The sequence below is a fragment of the Parus major genome, chromosome 3, assembly GCF_001522545.3.
Source record: "Parus major isolate Abel chromosome 3, Parus_major1.1, whole genome shotgun sequence".
Lineage (NCBI taxonomy): Eukaryota > Metazoa > Chordata > Aves > Passeriformes > Paridae > Parus > Parus major.
Window position 1 is genome coordinate 61,509,721 of NC_031770.1, and position 11,023 is coordinate 61,520,743.

Here is an 11,023-nt window from a genome sequence, read left to right on the forward strand (position 1 = left end):
TTCCCTTCCCTTCCCTTCCCTTCCCTTCCCTTCCCTCATTCTCTCATTTTGTCATTCTTTCATTGCTCATTCTTTCTCTTTCTCTTTCTCCCTTTCCTCCTGTCTCCTCTCTTTCTTTCCTTCTAAAGAATTATTTCAATTTACTTATGAAATCACTTAAAGACATAAAAATTAAAAGGAATATTTTATCATCTGTTTTCTTTTAAACTATAGCAGACCATTGGAATTTTAGGAAAAAAAATATGTTTGGGACCATTAGTCTACTAGAAAAACATTAATAAACATGGCACTAAACAAAATGTTTTGCAGCAGCCACTGTCTGAAGCGTATTGCAACAAGGCATGATATGCTAAAAGGAAACCTGATCACATTTGATTCAGGGTGATGTCTTTCTTTAATCCACTAGAGAAGAGAACAAAGCTTGAATGATTTTTATTTAATAACAAACAGACAATAATATCAATAGTGCTTCCCATTTAACTTTTGGCAACCATTAATATGTGCTGCACACACACCCGAGAAAAAGAGACATTTTCCCCATTTGGTTGGTTTTATCTTTTGAAGTATGTCTCCACCAAAAAGCAGATTTCAATTTCCTTTGGGGACCACAAAACACCCAGCTCTTTTCCTCTCCCTCACTGTGGTTAGAAGTTTATTTTTCAGTTGTGGTAAGTGCTTTGCACCATATTTATCTGCATGTTGTTTGTTTTAGGAGTGGAGCACAGAACATACAGACTTCTACCAGGGGAAAGACTAACAAGCAAAAGTCTGTACAGAAATAGTTTAATGAAATTGTCATGGGTAACCATACTGGTTGAATCAGAAAGTCTGCAAGAGTCTCTAGACCATAGCTGAGGAGCTGCTTCAGCAAGAAATATGTGTCTGAGGCTTGCACACAGGCCCAACCAGCAGTGAAGCTGGGCTGCCCTTGATTTTTACCTAACCCCAGGCAAGTCATTTCCCTTTACAGAAGCTTTGTCCTCATAAGGGACATCTGCTATATAATTTCTGACCTTACTTCTCCCAGTGGCCTCACACATACACAGTGTTCCAACAGTTTTTATGTTGGTGCAACGTCAAGTAATTGACACCGACAGTTGGTTAAAGTGTTAAATCTCATGGAAAGTAGGCAAGCTGTCCTAGGAGAACTCAGCTTCTGTAATCTGTGTGGTGATTCTACCAGCAATTTCAATAACTCCTATATACTTCTAATTGATTTTCAGTTATCTAAGCCTTAATAGGATTTGGCCTTCTTTGGGAGGACATCAGAGACATAGTTGGAAATGATCACTGTGTAGTGAGATGAAGAGATTTGTCATCTTCCTTTACATAGTCGGAGGCAAAGAGAGAAAATAATAGTTGAATCGGCATTAAAATATTTGTTAAATATGTTTGCTTACATATGTCCATTTTTCACATTACTATATTTTTCTTCCTGAAGATTTATATGCATGAATGGAGAAAAAAATATTGTAAGATTTCCCTGAGCAAAGATTCAGAAGTTTGAGGAAGAGGATTTCAATCAACTCTGTATATTTATTTATTATGAACATCTCTTCAGTGCAAACACCCCATAAACAGTCGAATGGGATGACCCAGAAGATGTTATTATATGAAAGCAGGAAAAGAAGAAGAAAAAAATTGATACATCCATGTAAAACTCACAAGGAAAGCCATGTATTTTTCTTGTTTATATGTAGAAAATACACTTTTCTTATTTCTTGATTTTTCAGGTTTGCTTTATACATTTTTGCTTTGAATTTGCTCCCTCATTTGCTGGCCCTTATTTTCCATGTAAACACTGGTGAATTTTGCAGCTGTAGTGAATGTCATCTCAGTTTCCTTAGAGTATCACTCTTTGATCTGTAATATCATGCTGAATCAGAATAAAATCAGTGTGTCTCAGTCTTGCCACAGCATCCTTCTTACATATCACTACTTTTCTTCTGAAGTGCAGTATTCCAAATGCATTTTTTATGAAAATGCAGTTTTGCATCTTTTTCCAGAAATCCTGCCCTGTCTTGTTGTTGAAGTCATCTTTCATCTTTACCTTTTTTGCCCTTCCTGAGTTATTTCACTTGTGTTGCAAACAGTACAAAAGAGTCTTTGCTTTCTATAACTGCCTGTGTAGGTATTGACCTTGTGCAGAGATGCTTAAGGCAGCATCACCAGCAGGTTGAGGGAGGTGATCCTTCGTTTCTGCTCAGTGCTGATGACTGCTGGGTCCAGTCCCAGGCTCCCTTCTGCATGAGAGACAGGAACATCCTGCAGCCAGTCCAGCAAAGGACACCAAACTGGCTATGGGCTGTGGCATTGGACTTTGGAGGAGAGGCTGGGGGAGGTTGGACAGCCCAGTGTTTCATCACCCTCACAGGAAGGAATTTCTTCCTAATATCTAATCTAATCTAATCTAATCTAATTTAATCTAGTCTAATCTAATTCTATCATCTTTCAGTTTAAAGACATTGCCTCTCATTTTACCCCTACAATCTCTGATAAAGAGTCTCTTCACATTTTTCCTGTACCCCCCCTTTAAGTACTGGAAGGCTGCTGTAATGGCTTTCCAATAGAAGGTGAATATGTTCTATTGAAAATGGGATCTTTCTGTCCATAGCTGAGAAATCTTTGGCTCTCGTTAGTTTTTGGCACATGGAAAATTTTGGAAGAAAATATCCAATTTAATTAAATAGAATATATGGATACAGCCTGAACAACAAATAGAATACATGAATGAAAATGGATGGGAGAATAAACGGACATTAACTGACAGGGTTACTCTATGGCATTTTTAAAACCTCCAATCCAGCTCATTTTCCCTGCATTGTTTTCTGGTTTGAGTTTTGGGGGTTTGTTTCATTTGTTTTCCCATGTACTTGCATGTGTGTATTGGTACTTTGTATGAGCCTGCAAAGAAATGTCATTTTTAAAATGGAAAGGGTGGAATTTTAACAGTTCTACTAACCCTGACAAAAGCCATATTTCACGAAGTACTTTCATCTAGATCCCTGTTTAAGCAGCATTGAGAAGTACTAAGGGTTTATGGAGGCAAAGATGAAATTAGAAGATTTTTTTGGAGGGGAGGGTGTAACTAAAAATGAATCACATAAAAGAGCCTTTACAGGCTTTGCAAAATCACTTTGCAGGAAAATTTCCACTGATATCAATGAAAGCCTTGACTGAGTGTAGACTGAATTAATATTAAGAAATGCCCACAGTAATGGCAGAAGCTTTTTACTGCAAGCCTGTAACATACTCTAGAACATACTGGTTTAGAGCCATTTACAAGTTTTTAGAGCCTGCATTTAAAATAGAGATTATTCTGCAATACCTAGTTTCATGTCAGAGGGAGTTTAGGAAAGTTTCATTATAAATTGTGACACATCATCATTAATGCTAAAACAGAACCCCTCTTTTTCTTTCACTTTGTTATGTAAACTTGTACCACTGTACTTCTTAGTCATAATATTGAAAAAAATACTTTAAAAGGCTCCCTGTCAACATGAAGCTTAGCTGAACCACTCAGAACAGTGACTCTTGCACGATTCCAGCTCCCTGAGCTTTCCCCTGGCTTTCTCAGCTGCTGATCCCAGAGAAGCCATCAGCACAGAGCAGCTGAGCTCAGGTGTGTGCTCAGGTTCAGGTGCAAGCTTTGTGTGGGAGGCTTGGCAGGAGCACAGCGCTTCAGGAGTGTGTAACAGGAGGAGGGAGCAGAACCACTGCTGACCTGCCCTGGGATGAGTGCACTTCCCCCAGGGCAGAGGGATCTGGAGAGAGCAGCGGCCCATGGCCAGGCACAATGATCCTGTCGGTGCTGTGCTGTAACTCTGCATGAAATGGCAACTTGGGTTTCAAATAGCACAGCTTTGTGTCTTCATCTCGGGTGTGTTTAACCCTCAGCTCATTACAACACCAGTTGGGACATAACCTGGGGCTTTCCTGCTCAGGAAAATGGTACATGGCTTCCAGCAGGGAGCCTGTCAGCTGGTATCAACCCTGCATTAAGCAAAGAAGCTGAGTAGTGTAGGTACTGTCGATGTTGACAGGACAACGAAAGCAGGTGGTCTACAATCTAGTTAGCCCAAAGTGACCCATAACTTTAGCTAGAAATGCCTGCAGGAAGAGCTTCAAAAGCAATGATGGGGATGTTTTGGTAGTCCACTATTTCTGCAGTGTAGTGGCTACTAAATACACTAATGTAATGTATATAGATGTTACACCATTTACATAACATACAAACACATGATACTACATCTTAGAAGTATTTTTGTATAGAGACAGTGACTAGTGAGTTCTGGATCTTAGCTGCAGGGTGCAGCTATGTCCATTGCTTGATGTTTGGCCAGTATTCTGCTGCCTGTCACACTGCCTGAATGAAGAAAACTTGAGTAATGAGTCTGATATCAAGTCAAATTTGTAGCAAGGGCGAGGTCTCATGTCTCCAGTTAGAGGGAGTGTTAGCCCTGGGAGAAAAAGTAGTTTCCATCTCCTAGGAATCCTAACTCCATGTCAATGCCTTCTCTGCAAGACCAGCATTGTCTCAAGCACTGATTCTAATCAGAGACCAACGCAGAGTCTCCCTTGTTTGAGTCCAGCTCCCTTTATCCAGCAGCTCTCTTGAAGCAGCTGACAGTGTCAATAGCATGTGCTGTTCACATGGAGCCTTTGCCTCCACAAAGGCCATGTAGGGTGTGCATTGGGAACAGACCTTTTGCCTAAAGGACCCCAGATCTCTCTTGTGGACATCTAGGCCTTTCTACCATGACATCAGCAGTCCCTTATTGTCAGTCACAGCTACTTAGCTTTTTTGACATTAGTTCTTTGCTTCAGCACTTACCCTGCAAGGAGAGGATGCCATGTGCTTCCCAAGAGAACCAAGGAAAATTTAAATGGAGACCCCTGATTGAGTAGAGTGGGTAATAGCTGTGAGTTTCAGTACACTCCACATAACTTCTCTGACTTTATGGTCCTGGGACAAACTTTTCCTGAGACACTTTCAGCAAAGCAAGTGGACAATTCACCAAAAGTCTAAAGAAAGTATTACAGATTGGAACCTGCTGAGGGTATGGGGATATTCCCCTTGTGTGACTGAGAGAAAGCAGCTATTAAGCAGCACTAGGAAAGAGTTAGAAGAGCCAAGTAAAGATGTGGTTGCCTGGTATAATTAATTTTCATTTCTACTTCTGGTGTGATGGGGTAAATGTGAAGTCAAGAGGGCAATATTCTATATCCTCACTGTATAAAGAGAACAACTACCTTTATATAAAGCAGCAGCATCACACTCAGTATCTCCTGCTAAAATGGAGAGAAAATTAGGTTATCCAACTCTTGTTACTTATTCTGGAATTTGGCCAAGTTAACAAAGTTAATCTCATTCTTGCCAAGTCTATGTCACAGAGTATTCCTGTGGCCAGCACCTTGGCAGCTACAATGTACACAGCCCCTGTTTAGATAATTATTTTCATACACATACTGTAAAAGGACCTGGCTTTTACATATGAAGCAATTTTGTACCGGAACGTACTTATTGCATGAGTGCAGCAAAATATTTCTGGAAAATTATTTTCTTCCTCCCTGCTAATCGGTTAAAATCACATGGGATAGCCAGGGTGTAGAGCAGATGGAAATAATCAGGAAAATATTCAGTTTCCATAGGAGATTTACTTTATTTCCCCAAAGCTTAGAGTTTCACTACTCTTATTTTCATGTTCTCCAATCTGTTACAGAAAAAGATTATCCTCTTCTCCTAAGAGCATCTTGACTACAAGTCTTGGACTTTGGGTTTGAACTCAATAGAACTGTTGATTTCTTTAGAGAAGAAACCCATGTCTTGCCCAAAGTAAACTCTCCACAGACTTCCATTTACAATCAGTGGAATGAAAGTTGCTTCTCCAGCCTATGATTCACAGCACCCACTTCAGGCTCCTACTTTGAATCTGGCAATGACACCAAAATTAGGTATGTAAAGTGAAGACAAGTGAATTCTTTTCTTTGGTTCTTCCTGATGATCAGTGGGCTAGCTTGTGGAATATTTACTGAGGCATCTGTTTGTTTTCAGAGATAACAGTCAATATTCAGATAAATTATTTAGACATGTACAAATAAAGCAGAAAAGTACTGCTTCTCATTGCCACTTTGTGCCCGACTGATGCCTGCCTTTTGGCAAGAAAAAATACCAAAAATACCACAAATCTCCCCGACTATTCCTTGTACCAAAAGGTTGTCCTTATCCTAAGCTCTACGCAGAGTGTTCCTGAAAGAAGGCATTTTGAGGCAAGCTGAGGAAGAGAGACAAAATGCCTAAAGGAATTTCATACACTGGTGATTTTGTAGAGGGTCATCCCAAAAGGGAAGCCAGTTGGGGTTACTGGTACTGTACCAGCCCTTAAAAAAAAAGTCATGTCATTATCATTGGCACAAGGATATATTTCCCTTTTATCTTTAACATAAATAACATTTAACATAGAGGAAAATCTACAGAAGGGAAGGCATGACAGATGTGAATCACCTCTATTAACTTGCAAAAGTCATGTACATGTGTCAAAACATCATATTAAAATGGATTAGCTATTCATACAAATAAGAGCAACATGTGCATTTGTTTCAGCTAGGATAAAAATCACAAAGACAATCAATTCTCATACAGCACATGTGAAAAAAAATCTTGGCACAAAGGACAGCGTACCCCCAAGTGTTCAGATACATGTTTCAAGTACACGGATTTTTATTTTTTTTTCAGATTTCAGGTTACTAGTTTGCTCCAGAAGGCCGTGAGAAACCACAGCTTGAAGGAAGACAATGACTTTACACTCCCAATGTATTCTCTAAAGTCACTATTTTTTGTCTTGAACTTTTTTCCATGTGGATTTGAATCCAATTCACAGAACCATGCCAAAATGGCTTTAAACTCTACAGTAAATACAGTTGTTTGGATAATAAATTTGTATTGGGACATTTTTTTTCCCCCAACTCTTTTCAGCTAAACTTTCACCATAAACAAAGCTGCCACTTAGCATGCACAGAGCTTATTTTCTACCAGTTGGACTCCCAGTGTCAAGCCTGCATGACAACTATATTGACAGATGAACTATATTTATTTGACAGGTTTTGGACCAAAGAAGTACATTACAGCTTAGAAGAGCATAAGTATTTTGTTATTAGCACATAATATTCCCAATATTCCCCTTATTGGTATTTTTTTTCAGAGGTGACAAGAAGCATCATTTGCTCATTGGTCTTCATATGCAGCAGAAATTTTTGGTTGTCCAAGAGTAGGCAGCCATGTCACATGAAAAAAAAATCCCAAAACAACAGGGTCGAAGAGCCTTATAACCCTTGGTTAAGATAAAAGCTCCAAAATCACTTCCACAAACTCAGCCCCCTCCCCACCTTGTCTTGCAGCCTTCTGAGAAGTCATCACATAAAAACATTTTGGGCAGACAAAATCACAGCGGTCAGTTGTCCCTCAGTTCATTTTGGCAGCTCAGCATATATACACATTGCCCACTCTTTAATTAGACCCCAGTGATCTGTTTATTTAAATAGCAATGGCAGCCTTACAGAGCTACTGTTGCTCTGGAAAACAATTCAGAAAGCCCAAGATATTATTTTGGTCACACTTTGGGTTGGTGCCCTTGCAACTACAAAGATGCTGCCACAGTTGTCCCATGTTTTCAAGCATAGAAATGTCCCAGTTTCTCCTCTGAAGTAGGAGTGCTTGTGTTTTGTGCAAATTCCATTGACACACAGCCCTGACAGCTCAAGCTGGATGCTGGTGGAGACTGGCAAGGTGAAAGAGGAGCCTCAGGGGTCACTGGTGGTTTTTTTGAAAGTTGGCTCTATTCAGCCCAGGGTAAATTGGGAGAATGAGATGTAACCACAGTGCCTACTATCAGGTTATGACCATATGCAGAGATTGCTGCCCATTGCTGTTGAGCCAAATTAGCTTTGCCACTGGTGTCAACAGCAAAGAATTTGATTCTCAGGCACCTGCTGATAATTCACTTGAAATCTTTGACTTGTTTTCAAATAATGTCTCTTTTCAAATATACTTAAGTTCATCACTTTCATGTTTCCCCTTAAGTGCCAGAAATTAAGTGAATTAAAAACAACCTCAGCCATCCCTGAGCTGCTTTGCTTTCACATCATTCAAGGGTAGAAAGAGTTTTCTTATTTAATTAATTGGAGAATAAAAATCAGTATCCAGCTGAGATGTAGGGTTTCTTTTTTCCTGTGGAATCAAGTCTCCCACGAAAAGACATTTGTGCTGGAAATGCCTATCCACATGGAATCAGAAGACTGTGATCAGGGATGTCAAGACCACCAGAGATTAATGTTGCATTAAATCCTTGTGGTTGAAAAGAAGCCACAACAGTCAAGCCCCTTCTCCCTGGACACGTGCTACACTTCACTGCTCCCCATTTCTCCCTTCCTTCTCATATTTCACTATGTGAGTGTGCATACACACATGTGGGGGGGTGCTAAACCTTGCTCTTGTTGTGCTCTGTTTGCTCTGGTGGTGCCTGCCTTCCTCCCTGTGCTGCCGTTCGTGCCAACAACATCTACGCACACTCAGCGAATTATGCCGAGTCGCCTCCGAAGCCAAAGGAGGAGGTGACAATTGGTGGACATCTTTCTCTGCCTGACAGCATATGTAGAAACAGTCCAGCTGAGCAGATTTCCATCTGTGTCGAGGGGACCAGCTGATTATTTTTGCCATTTACTGGTTTGAAAGCTCAGCATTTCAATGCCTCACTGACTAGAAAGCTATTGGGCACAAAATTCTGGGAAGAGCTAATCCTGGAAAGTGGTGTTTGTGTCTCCTCCTATTTTTCCATCTTTCCCTTCAGCAGGCAAAGAGTATGGGTAATGTTGAAAGGAGAGGTACAATAATAATAACTTAAAATACAATAACTTATAATGCTGATAAGCATTATAAGCTGGCAATGGGATGCAATTTATAAATCAAGCAACTGCCATTGAAGTTTCTAAAAATCCCTGTAACAAGTACAATTCTAGCTGTAGCTTTGCCTTCCTCCTGTCTCCTCAGAGAAAACTCAGCTGGTAAGAAACAGAAATGAGCTTTAATTCACGGAGGTGTTCCCTTCATTTCAGGTGGGACCACAAGGGCAAGAAAGGGGAAAAAAGGAAATGCTGTTTCAGTAGTCATAGTTACAGCATCAGATAATGTCACATCTTTCAGGATCTGTATTTTTTTTTAACTCTTACAAGAGTTTAAAGGTTACAGTTATTTTACCTAAAGCAGGACATGCAGGGGGCAGGAGGAAGGGTCTGTCATTTCTGCCAGCACCTGGTGTGGGAGCCGACTGCTTGTTCAGGTACTTGCTGGTGAGTTTCCTGTCAAAGGCACTCATTTTGCTCTAAAGGCCACTAAGTTTTCATGGGAATGATGTTCTTGGTGTGGATTTCTACACGTGATAGCCTGTACTGTGCCTCCGAGGCCCTGCCTTCCCTAGGAAAGAATTAGTTTGGGAATGTTTGCTCAGGGCTCCCTGCCTTAGCTGAAGCATCCCTAGGGGAGTAACCTTCATGCTAGCCATAGGGTCTCCACACAATCACAACTAGCACTATCAGTAATGGTGTTTAAACTGTGCATTGCCAAAACACTCATTACTAACCCCTAATGCAAACTCCCAAAGCAGAAGAGATGCTACAAACGCTTTCTGGGCTGCTTTTGAGCCCAGAATTTTGAGCACCCCTAGCTGGTGTGAAAAGACCAGCAGATAAGTTTTCATTCCAACTGCCTTTGAGGAGAATTGTGTCAGAAAGCAATTGTTCTACCCAAACCTTGGAGAGCAGTCTTTTTCCATTACAATCATTGTAAAGGCACTGACCTAAATGCAGTGGTGCTTGTGCAGTGAACGCATAAGCTGCTCTCCAGTATCTCCTTGTTTTTGAAAAAGAAGCCACATTTTGAACCAGCATGTCTGGGTACAGGCCTTTTGGGCAATCAAAGGATATGTGATATACAAATGATATTTCCCTTGATAGAAAAGTCCCAGTGCTGTTAGGAGAGTCAGGAGAAGTTATTTTTAATTCATGCATATGGCCAAACACCAAACCTTATGAGCCAGACAGTTCCATATGAATGTTTGACATGCCATGTGATTACTCAAGTGCTTCAGCTGAGACACACTTCATCATTTTCCTGAGTTTGGCATCATACAGGCAGTTACTATGTCCCCTCCTGCCATGGAAAATATAAACTTTGTACTGCCCAGATCAGTCTGGAGACTCTCAAGTGTGGGATGGCACAGACCTGAATTCCTCTTTGCCTGGACTGTGATCAAGCTGTAATCAGAGTGGTTCTTCACGTGTCATTAGTGTGCATTGTTTAGGGCAAAGAGCATGGTTTTGGTTATCTCCCCACTGTTATGATGCTGTAATTGCCCATCGCATCTGTCCCTGAAATGTTTGTGTGTAGAAATTTAATCTTGATATTTTTTTTATTAGTGAGCAGTTTCATGTCTGCAATATGCAGATTTTTTTATAGAATGGGAAATCTTGAAAAAAATCCCATAGCAGAAAGTGAAAAACAGAGGGATAAAGAATATAAGAAAGCTTGGTGCTGCAAAATAAAGTAATTTTTTTAGGTAATCATCTCCCTGTAGTAAAATACAAGCTATAGTTTTTTACCTCTGACAAGCTGAAAGGCACATTTTTTGGTATGATTCAATTTTCTCTTTTATCATTCTTTTTTCAAAAGGAGCTACACTAAAAAATAAAAGTTGCACAGAAAAAAAAAGACTTGGATATAAATAAAGATGAGGTACAACAGATCTGGGACACATTAACTTCCAAATGTAGAAAAGAAACAACCACAAAAAACCTAACTCAAAACATTTTATGTTAACATACCAATGAAAGGAAGTTCTAGACTATGATCTTTTTCAAGATGCTTCCTAAACCCTGCCTGGAGCTCAAATTAAGTCGCATTGTGTACTTGCTCAGAATCTTTAAATCCAGGTAACTAAGAGGGCTTCAAAATGCCTTTTTAAGTATGTCT